The following is a 9,362-nucleotide window of genomic DNA, read 5'->3' as shown; positions in this document are numbered from 1 at the left end:
CTAATAAGTCCATACCCTACTTTCCCAGGCTCCCTTGAAGTTAAGGAATGACTCTATGCCCTAGTCTGGTCAATGTGCCCTAAACAGGTAAACTACTGTAGATACTTCTGAGAAGGTATACAGAATATAAGCATTGGGGGAGGGGAGAGGGGACTTGTTCTCTTTCTTTTTCTTCCTGCCTGAAATGTGATTTGATGGCTGGAGCTGCAGCAGCCATTTATTTAGAATCTCCATTAGGTAGTTCAGGCAAAATAAAACAAACACTCTCCTATTTGTTTATGCCACAAAGTTCACGTTTTCTCTTCTTTGGGGGCACAAAACATTCCAAACTTGATAAGTGAACACAAGAAAAGAAGACCTGCTTCGGAGTCCAAAGGATGTTGGACTTGAGGGGAAAGCAGATTCTACAGAGAGCTCTGTTGTTCTGTATAGTAATTTGGGTTATAGCATGGCACTTAGGTAATGCACTCTGAAGCAAGAAAGATTAAGAGGTATGGTTATTGGAAAGGAAGCAACAAATATATGATCATTTGTAGAAACTGTAACTGTGTATGTGAAAAATTCTGAAGAATCTACACAAATGATTGAATAAATAAATGAATTTAGCAAGGTCTCTGGAAACACGGTCAATGTACAAAAATAATTTTATGTCTAAACACTAGCAATGAACAAATGAAAAAAGAAATTTAAAGAATCTCTTTATAATAGCATAAAAGACGTCAAATACCTAGAAATAAATTGAATGAAAGATGTATAATACCTTAAACCCTACAAAACATTACTGAGGGGAAAAAAAATCTTAAAAAAAGAAAGGATGTTTCATTGGAAAGATTCACTATTGTGAAGATGACAATTCTTACTACATTTGTTTGTAATTTCAATGAAGCCCAGGGAGGACAAAAAGAAAGCCTAACAAGTATTTTGGTAGTTATTGACAAGCTTGGCAAAGAGCTAAAAATAGCCAAAGCAATTTTGAAGAAGAATAAAGCTGTCTTCGTTATTACAGCTTTTTATTACCATCAGATGCACACGCGTGCTAAGTCCCTTCAGTTGTGTCCGATTCTTTGTGGCCCCATGGACTGTGGCCTGCCAGGTTCCTCTGTCCATGGGATTCTCTAGGAAGGAATACTGCAGTGGGTTGCCATGCCCTCCTCCAGGGGATCTTCCCAACCCAGGGATCAAACCCACGTCTCTTAGGTCTCCAGCACTGGCAGGCAGGTTCTTTACCACTTGTGCCACCTGGGAAGCATCAGATGTAAAAAAGCAACAAAAGATGATGGTAATTAGGACTCAAGGACAGACAGGCTGACAGAATAGGAGGGAGAGGCAAGTGCCTGAGTGACTCTTAGAGTTATGGAGAATGAAAGAAGATGAACACAAAAGGTTACGTATCGTATACTTAGATTTATGCAAAGTTTGGAAATGGGCAAAGTGATTCATGGTATTAAATCAGGATGGTAGTTACTCTAGGCGGCAGGAAGCGAGTGGGGCTGAGCAGGAAGGCACTTTCGGGGTCTGATCGTATTGTTTCTTGATCCATGTCTGTTCTTCTTCTATACAATGTTCACCAGTTAAAATACTAAAGAGTGTGGCCTCTGGAATCAGACTGGTCAGCCTCTCATTGTCTGTGTCCTTGGAGAAGTTACCTCGGGTGTCTCTGTTTCTTCACGTGTAAATTAGAATGAAGAAAGGCAAATGAGTTAATATCTATAAAACTCTTAACACTATCTCTGGCAAAGAGTGACGAAGTGAAGTGAAGTCGCTCAGTTGTGTCCGACTCTTTCCGACCCCATGGACTGTAGCCCACCAGGCTCCTCCATCCATGAGATTCTCCAGGCAAGAATACTGGAGTGGGTTGCCAGACTGGCTATTACTGTGAATTCCCTTGTGGTCCAATGGCTAAGACTCCATGCTCCCAATGCAGGGGGGCCCAGGTTTGATCCCTGCTCAAGGAACTAGATCCCACATGCTGCAATTAATACCTGGTGCAGCTAAATAAATATTTTTTCAAAAAGATTGGTCACTATTAGTTCAATAATAACGAGAGTGGAACTCAAGATAGGTGATAGTTAGGGAAAGAACTGGTAAAGGACTAGTGTTTGGTCTTCCCTGCTCGCTCAGATGATAAAGAATCTGCCTGCAATGCAGGAGACCTGGGTTCGATCCCTGGGTTGGAAAGTTTCCCTGAAGAAGGGAATGACTACGCACTCCGATATTCTTGCTTAGAGAAGTCCATGAACAGAGGAGCCTGGTGGGCTACAGTCCATGGGGTCACAAAGAGTCAGACAGGACCGAGCGGCTAACACTTCCATTTTGTAGCCAAAATGATAAAAAGGAAAATCAAGATGGTCCCTCAGACTATTTGCTTGCCTACTTGCTAGCTAAAGTGTTTCCAAATCAAGATGAATCTGAGCCAACAAAAGAGCTGGAAATCCACAGTGGAGTCCAGTTATTCCCTAGCTTGTTAGCTAGTTCTGAACTTTGAAGGAAGAGGTTTCCTCATTAGTGTGCAAGTTGAAGGAAAAAAAAAAAAGAATTCAATTTCTTTGCTCATTAATTTGTCAGTCAGCTGAAAGCCTACGACTGAAGACTGCTCCCAGCTTTTCACTTACAGCTGTCGTTCCAAGACATTCCCGGTTGTCAGCTGCCAAAGGGCAGACTCAGGGTTCCTGATAATTCTGGGTCTTTGCTGGTAGATAGGCTGGCAAGCCCTCACCTTGCCTTTCTCCCGGACATCTGCCTGTAAGCCTCATCACTCATTATAGAAGAAAAGCTTTTGTCCTCCCGTGAAAGGGTTTTCAGGCTTCAGCAATCAGAAGGGGAGGTAGACAGCCCTGTATCCTGGGAGTCACCTTGGTGGAGGGCAGAGAACCATGGTGTGCCCTGCGGGGAAGAACACAAAATAAGATCTAGTAATGGTCCTGCTCTTTAGAACAAAAACCTGCCAGCTGGTTCAAAATGTCACCTGATATATGTTTTTTTTATGATAGGAAATTAAATGACCACACCCGCCGTTGTTTCTGCATGAAACCTTTAGAACAGAGGACTTGTCTTTCCAGATCCCCGGGGCAAATTAAAACAGCAGAAAGCTCTGATGAAAACCTGAAGGCAGGAGCTCTGCACAACCTCACTCTCTCTGTTACTGGCACCCTTCAAAGTCCAGTATTTTCATCCATTTCTCCCTTTGGGGGCCTGAAGGATGGATAGCGAAGCCAGTCCCATTCCTGGTTGGATAGCAGGCACTCAAGGGAGATGGATGAAGGTCCAAGGAGCAGTTGGGCTCTGAGTCTCCTAGGCTTAGTGGGAATGGATAATTATTACGCTGCAGAGTTGGAGAAAGAATATTTCTTTCTTTGTTTAAAGGCCAAAGTAGGCAGTGATCTATGAGGCCCGGCTTCACAGAGTGAGAAGGAAAATATAAAGTGCTTATCGGAGCAAGGGTGGGGTTTAAACCTTCGAACCACAGCTTTGTCACTTATCTAGCTGTGTGACCTTGGGGCTTGTGAATGTGAATCTTCTCACCTATTCAGAGGGTCCCAGAGTACCTATTTCATAGGGTGCTGATGAGGATTAAATGAGATAACGCTTGGAGAGTACCTAGCCTGGAGTCTGGCACCTGGCAGGCCCTCGATAAATGATAGCCTTTATTTATTATTATTCATGTCAAGTGGTACCACTCACGGCTTCTGAAATTACAGTCTGTCTCCTTTGACATCCCTTCTCTGTTGGAGTGTTCCAAACAAATTTTGTGGTTGGAATGCTTTGTCTGTCTCCAGTGGTCTGGCGTTCTAGATAATCAGGCCGCAGATGTCTGTACCTTGGAGACCTTTTGCCTGGATAATTGGTAAGAAATTGAGTTAGGGGCTGAGGTCGTTTTCTCAGGCTGACCAGTCGTGCCTCTCATCTCAGGGGCAGGGCAGCCTGGCTTTTGTCTCCATCCTGAGGAAGCTGTCAGTGTGGGTGTGAGGTGAGCTCAGGCCTCAGCTGCCGCTGATGCCGTTTGGAGGGTTGCCAGCTGGAGAGGGGGTGGCCCACACCCACGTTTGTCTGCTTCTGTGTGCCCACAGCTGGGAGAACAGGGCAGGGCGCTGGCTGCCTGACTGTCCACTGCTTGAGCTGCTGGCCTGGCCCACTTGGTGCTGGCCAACTCCACATTCTGACTCCAGACTTAGGATAACTTTTTAGGCCTTATTTCTGGGGTTCCCCCCAATAATGACAATATTAGCGACATCGGTTACCATACTGTGTACTTGTCTCACAAGATACCTGGCTTGCATTTGCAGACACATGGATGGACCTAGAGATGATCATCCCAAGTGGAATAAGTCAGGAAGAGAGAGACAAGCACTGTACAACATCACTTTTACACGGGATCTAAAATACGACACAAATGAACTTATCTATGAAACAGAGCCAGACTCACAGACATAGAGAATGGAGCTGTGGTTTCCAAGGGGGACAGAAGTAGGGAAGGGAAGGATTGGGAATTGGGGATTAGCAGATGAAATGAGTATGTGTATGATGGATCAACCGCAAGGTCCTAGTGTACAGCACAGGGAACTATACTGAGTATCCTGTGATAAACCATAATAGAAAAGAATATAAAAAAGGGTATGTGTGTGTGTGTGTTAACTGAATCACTTTGCTGTACAGCAAGAATTCACACAACATTGTGAATCAACTATTAGATCAGATCAGATCAGTCAATTAAAAAAAAAAAAGAAAAGAAAGACACTTGGCTTGGCCATTTATTAGCTCTGTGAGTTCAAACTATATGACTGTTACTGAAGCTGGTGGTTCTCAAACTTTGCGATAGAGTAGAATCATCTGGGGGAGGTTTTAAAAATCCCAATGCCCAGGCCACACCCCTACTAATTACATTCAGAATCCGTAGGGACAGGACCCTGGCATCAGCAATTTTTAGCCGACACCAAAGAGCAGCTGCCTGCGGACCTGAGAACTCACTCTCCAGGCTCAACCTTGCTCTCAGTGTGGTTCCCGGACTTCAGGGTGGACATCACCCGGAAGCTTGCCAGCACTCCTAGGCCTTGGGCCCCACCCCAGACCTACTGAATCAGAATCCCCGGGTGATTCTCCTGCCTATTAACGTGCACGGGAGAGGCACTGGTCCAAGACTAGCTTTCCTTATCAGTGCGTGCATGCTCAGTCGCTCAGTCGAGTTCGACTTTTGGGCCCCTGTGGACTTAGCCTACCAGGCTCCTCTGTCCATGGAATTTCCCAGGGTAGAATACTGGAGTGGGTTGCCATTTCCTCCTCTGGGGGAACTCCCTGACCCAGAGATTGAACCCAAGTCTCTTGTTTTTTCTCCTGCACCGCAGTCAGATTTGCTACCTGCTGACCCATCAGGGAAGCCCCCTCCTTATCAGTAAAGTAGGGATAATAATAACACCCACTGTGTTTCTCAAACTTACCTGCACACAAGGGTCCCCCGGAACCCCTCATGACAACAGAATCATTAAACCTTACCGCAGCCCCACTGAATCTGAATGTCCAGGGCGAGAGTTTGTTAATCTGTAATTATACCATGTTGATTATTATAACCACGTACATTCTTATCACCAGGTACATCTGGGAAACAGTTCCAATTTTCGGGGATTTTTTTTTTTTAGAAACAAAGATTTTGTTCTGATGTGGATCGTTTTTAAAGTCTCTATTGAGTTTGTTACAATACTGTTTCTGTTTTGTTTTGGTTTTTTGGCCCCGAAGGCATGTGGGATCTTATCTTCCCTATCAGAGGTTGAACTGGCACACCCTGCATTGGAAGGCGAAGTCTTAACCACTGGACCGCCAGGGAGGTCCTTGTTGTCATGATTAAGGTCACAAGTGTTAGTCGCTCAGTAGTGCCTGGCTCTTTGCAACCCCATGGACTGCAGCCCTCCTCTGTCCATGAGATTTTCCAGGCAAGGATACTGGAGTGGCTTGCTATTTCCTTCTCCAGGGGATCTTCCCAACCCAGGGATCAAACCTGGATCTCCTGCACTGCAGGCAGATTCTATACCATCTGAGCCACAGGGAAGTCCATTGTCATGATTAAGTGAGACAATAAAGCTCTATTTTTGTTGTTGTCGTGTAGAGGGTAACTATTTGTGACTCTATATTAGCTCTGTTTTGTGTACAGTCTGAGTGAATGGGTGTCTCCACTCATTGTCTACATTTTTACAGAGAACGCAATGGTTTTACTTTCTGGCTATTAGGAAAAATTTGTTTCTCGGTTGATCAAAGTTTCCTGGGAATCCTCTCCAACCCCGAGGGCAAAGTCCTTCACGTGCTGATGCTCAGGACCTAGGCTGGTGCCGTTCTGTGGCTCTGCCAGCTCAGCCCAAGACTTCTGTACTCACCACGGTGGGAGGACAGAAGCAGAGAGAACTGCCACCTGCCCTCGGGTGCTTAGCCCGGGAGTGACACATGTCACCTCGACTGAGCCTGCTGGCCAGAACTAGCCAGGTGGCCCTGCATAGTGGCAAAACTGTACTCTCCCTCTGCACTCAGAAAGAGGAAAAGGAAAACCAGATTTTCATGAGCACAAGTAATGTCTATCCCAGGCAGGCTAATAATTTGGCATTCCTACAAACCATTATTCTTCAAATATTTGCTAAAAGGGTATTTAGAGAAGAGGTTGAACATTGCTGGGTTTTAAAAATGAAAACAAATAGGAGTCCTCTTGGCAGTGTTTAGTCTCTCTGTTGTCCAAGCCGAACGGCTCTGGATTCAAAGCCACATCTCCATCCTTCAATCCTTCACTAGCAGAAGGAAGGCTAGCATTAATCTGAACCTCCTTCCTAGAAGATGAGTTAAAAACCTGTAATTATTGGACTGGAGTCTGAAGTCAAGTGGGCCTTAGGAAGCATCACTATGAACAAAGCTAATGGAGGTGATGGAATTCCAATTGAGCAATTTCAAATTCTTAAAGATGATGCTGTGAAAGTGCTGCACTCAATATGCCAGCAAATTTGGAAAACTCAGCAGTGGCCACAGGAGTGGAAAAGGTCAGTTTTCATTCCAATCCTAAAGAAAGGCAATGCCAAAGAATGCTCAAACTAACGTACAATTGCGCTCATCTCACACGCTAGTAAAGTAATGCTCAAAATTCTCCAAGCTAGGCTTCAGCTTGAACTGTGAACTTCCAGATGTTCAAACTGGATATAGAAAAGGCAGAGGAACCAGAGATCAAATTTCCAACATTAGTTGAATTGTTGAAAAGTGAGAGAGTTCTAGAAAAACATCTACTTCTGTTTTATTGACTCTGCCAAAGCCTTTGACTGTGTGGATCCCAACAAACTGTGGAAAATTCTTAAAGAGATGGGAATACCAGATTATCTGACCTGGCTCTTGAGAAATCTGTACGTAGGTCAAGAAGTAATAATTAGAACTGGACTTGGAACAACAGACTGGTTCCAAATCTGGAAAGGAGGATGTCAAAGCTGGATATTGTCACCCTGATTATTTAACTTATATGCAGACTACATCATGAAAAATGCTGGGCTGGATGAAGCACAAGCTGGAATCAAGATTACCAGGAGAAATATCAATAACCTCAGATATGCAGATGACATCACCCTTATGGCAGAAAGCAAAGAAGAACTAGAGAGCCTCCTGATGAAAGTAAAGAGGAGAGTGAAAAAGCTGGCTTAAAACTCAACATTCATAGTGGTTGTACTAGTTTGCATTCCCACCAACAGTGTAAGAGGGTTCCCTTTTCTCCACACCCTCTCCAGCATTTATTACTTGTAGACTTTTGGATCACAGCCATTCTGACTGGTGTGAAATGGTACCTCATAGTGGTTTTGATTTGCATTTCTCTGATAATGAGTGATGTTGAGCATCTTTTCATGTGTTTGTTAGCCATCTGTATGTCTTCTTTGGAGAAATGTCTATTTAGTTCTTTGGCCCATTTTTTGATTGGGTCATTTATTTTTCTGGAGTTGAGCTGTAGGAGTTGCTTGTATATTCTCGAGATTAGTTGTTTGTCAGTTGCTTCATTTGCTATTATCTTCTCCCATTCTGAAGGCTGTCTTTTCACCTTGCTAATAGTTTCCTTTGATGTGCAGAAGCTTTTAAGGTTAATTAGGTCCCATTTGTTTATTTTTGCTTTTATTTCCAATATTCTGGGAGGTGGGTCATAGAGGATCCTGCTGTGATGTATGTCGGAGAGTGTTTTGCCTATGTTCTCCTCTAGGAGTTTTATAGTTTCTGGTCTTACATTAAGATCCTTAATCCATTTTGAGTTTATTTTTGTGTATGGTGTTAGAAAGTGTTCTAGTTTCATTCTTTTACAAGTGGTTGACCAGATTTCCCAGCACCACTTGTTAAAGAGATTGTCTTTAATCCATTGTATATTCTTGCCTCCTTTGTCAAAGATAAGGTGTCCATATGTGCGTGGATTTATCTCTGGGCTTTCTATTTTGTTCCATTGATCTATATTTCTGTCTTTGTGCCAGTACCATACTGTCTTGATAACTGTGGCTTTGTAGTAGAGCCTGAAGTCAGGTAGGTTGATTCCTCCAGTTCCATTCTTCTTTCTCAAGATCGCTTTGGCTATTCGAGGTTTTTTGTATTTCCATACAAATTGTGAAATTATTTGTTCTAGCTCTGTGAAGAATACTGTTGGTAGCTTGATAGGGATTGCATTGAATCTATAAATTGCTTTGGGTAGTATACTCATTTTCACTATATTGATTCTTCCAATCCATGAACATGGTATATTTCTCCATCTGTTAGTGTCCTCTTTGATTTCTTTCACCAGTGTTTTATAGTTTTCTATATATAGGTCTTTAGTTTCTTTAGGTAGATATATTCCTAAGTATTTTATTCTTTCCATTGCAATGGAGAACAGTGTGGAGATTCCTTAAAAAACTGGAAATAGAACTGCCTTATGATCCAGCAATCCCACTGCTGGGCATACACACTGAGGAAACCAGAAGGGAAAGAGACACGTGTACCCCAATGTTCATCGCAGCACTGTTTATAATAGCCAGGACATGGAAGCAACCTAGATGTCCATCAGCAGATGAATGGATAAGAAAGCTGTGGTACATATACACAATGGAGTATTACTCAGCCATTAAAAAGAATACATTTGAATCAGTTCTAATGAGGTGGATGAAACTGGAACCTATTATACAGAGTGAAGTAAGCCAGAAAGAAAAACACCAATACAGTGTACTAATGCATATATATGGAATTTAGAAAGATGGTAACAATAACCCTGTGTACGAGACAGCAAAAGAGACACTGATGTATAGAACAGTCTTATGGACTCTGTGGGCGAGGGAGAGTGTGGGAAGATTTGGGAGAATGGCATTGAAACATGTAAAATATCATGTATGAAACGAGTTGCCAGT

The 9,362-nt window shown here is 43.2% G+C and overlaps 1 long non-coding RNA gene across 1 annotated transcript; it reads right to left on the bottom strand.

Annotated features, from left to right (window-relative positions):
- Positions 1-1,130: 1,130 nt before the first annotated feature.
- Positions 1,131-3,294, bottom strand: LOC129635295 (uncharacterized). Its single transcript, XR_008706210.1, has 3 exons — positions 2,613-3,294; positions 1,466-1,663; positions 1,131-1,239 (listed from the first exon to the last, which is right to left on the bottom strand). It is a non-coding gene; the product is annotated as an uncharacterized LOC129635295 (long non-coding RNA).
- Between the last annotated feature and the right edge of the window lie 6,068 nt (positions 3,295-9,362).

The sequence above is a fragment of the Bubalus kerabau genome, chromosome 20 (genome assembly GCF_029407905.1).
Source record: "Bubalus kerabau isolate K-KA32 ecotype Philippines breed swamp buffalo chromosome 20, PCC_UOA_SB_1v2, whole genome shotgun sequence".
NCBI lineage: Eukaryota > Metazoa > Chordata > Mammalia > Artiodactyla > Bovidae > Bubalus > Bubalus kerabau.
The sequence above is the reverse complement of the archived record's forward strand: the minus strand, read 5'-3'. Positions and strand labels throughout refer to the sequence as shown.